This window comes from Chiloscyllium plagiosum, chromosome 17 (genome assembly GCF_004010195.1).
Source record: "Chiloscyllium plagiosum isolate BGI_BamShark_2017 chromosome 17, ASM401019v2, whole genome shotgun sequence".
Taxonomy (NCBI): Eukaryota; Metazoa; Chordata; class Chondrichthyes; order Orectolobiformes; family Hemiscylliidae; genus Chiloscyllium; species Chiloscyllium plagiosum.
The window spans coordinates 53,158,526-53,160,325 of NC_057726.1; positions in this window are offsets into that span (position 1 = coordinate 53,158,526).

The following is a 1,800-nucleotide window of genomic DNA, read 5'->3' on the forward strand; positions in this document are numbered from 1 at the left end:
ACTTTTTGCTGCAAAATTAGCTTTTCTGGTGTAATAATTCAAAACATCTGTTCTTGCATCAATGAACACAAAACAGATCCAATAAAATAGTTGAAACTACTAAATTTATCATCCTGCTTGATTGCACTGGCACCTCATGGAAGGTTTTTTATGTATGATTATGTAAATGATTTTTTGCAGACAGTTGAGCTGACCTAATCTTCATAACGTCAAACAACAGAATTTCCAAATTACACTTAAATATAAACTCCACCACACTGTCTTTATCTTTTTTGATAGGTGTTCTTTAGGAATAGAACAAGTTGAGCAAAAAACCTAAAAAGCATAAGGAATAAAAGCATTCTTTGAAACTTCCTTTTAAACTTATGTAGTATGTCAGATGTTCTTCTGAAGACATAGCTGAATGACATATCTCTCGTAAGTATGACTCTTGATGTTTATTGAGAAAGTTGAATGGCATTTAAAATTCCTATGATGTTGCATCTCAATTTTGTTAACTAGTATTTACAACAGAAATGTGAGCTTGGAGGAAATTGGTTAAAATACAAAATGCAATGCAGTTGATGGCAGATTTTTTCAGGAGGGGCACAATCTCTCCCAACTTTGCTCACGATAAACTATATTTTACAGCTGGCTCATATCATGTTTGAATCTAACATCGTCACCTGCATCCTTTCCAGAAAGAGAGTCACTGGATAGAAACAACAGTTGACTTTTAAAAACCCCTCCTCAGGGTTTTACAATTTCTCTGACTGACATCCACTGATACAGCACATCATTTTGATCTGACAGTAGTTTGGTTGTGGTCCTAAAATTCAATAGCCATTGAAGAACTTCTTTCCTGCCATTTCTTCAGTTAGAGACTGCTGGAGCCAGCAAGGAAGTGACTGTTATTACCATATCCAGCCTTACCCAGAAATCACAGTAAACATCCTGGAGAACTCTAAACTTCCAATTTTCTATATCTAGTAGAGAGTGCCAGCTTTTATGTAATGGAAATGTCAGAATAAACCTTCATTATGTTTTGAAAAATGAAACAAATTAAGAAATCAGTTAGATAAGGTATAAAGTGGATAGAATCTTGCTCTTTTTCAGAAGGAAGAGAAATAAATTAATCATTGATTCATTAATGTAGTAGATATTCTGCACATCTGGCTGGTTCCCAAAGAGCTGCAGAAAGAAATTGTTTATCTACAACTTTGTAGACACATTGATAAGTGTGACCTTGTCTCTCGTAAATGATAAAGCATTTCTCTTGCACATTTTAATTAAGTAGAACTGGGTACCATATGTTCTTTCTTACACACTTTGGATTAGCTTAGTTTGGGAGGGCTTACTTTCATTGTTAAATCCCCCACTTTCAACATCCTGGGGTTTACCATTGACCAGAAGCTGAACTGGACCAGCCATATAAATACAATGGCTACAATAGCAGATCAGAGGCTAGAATTCTGGAGTGAGTAATTCACTTCCCAGCTCCTCAAAACCTGTCCACAAAGCTCCACGAGAGAGTGAGGACTGCAGATGCTGGAGATCAGAGGTCAAAAGTGTGGTGCTGGAAAAGCGCAACTGATCAGGCAGCATCCGAGGAGCAGGAGAGTCAACATTTCAAGCATAAGCTCTTCAATAGGAATGTGGATGAGGCGATGCCCAAGAAGGCTGAGAGATAAATGGAGGGGTAGGTCTGGGGGCAAGGTAGCTAGGAATGCAATAGGTAGATGAAGGTGGGGGGTGATGGTGATAAGTCAGAGTGGAGGGTGGAGCAGATAGGTGGGAAGGAAGGTGGACAGGTAGGACAGA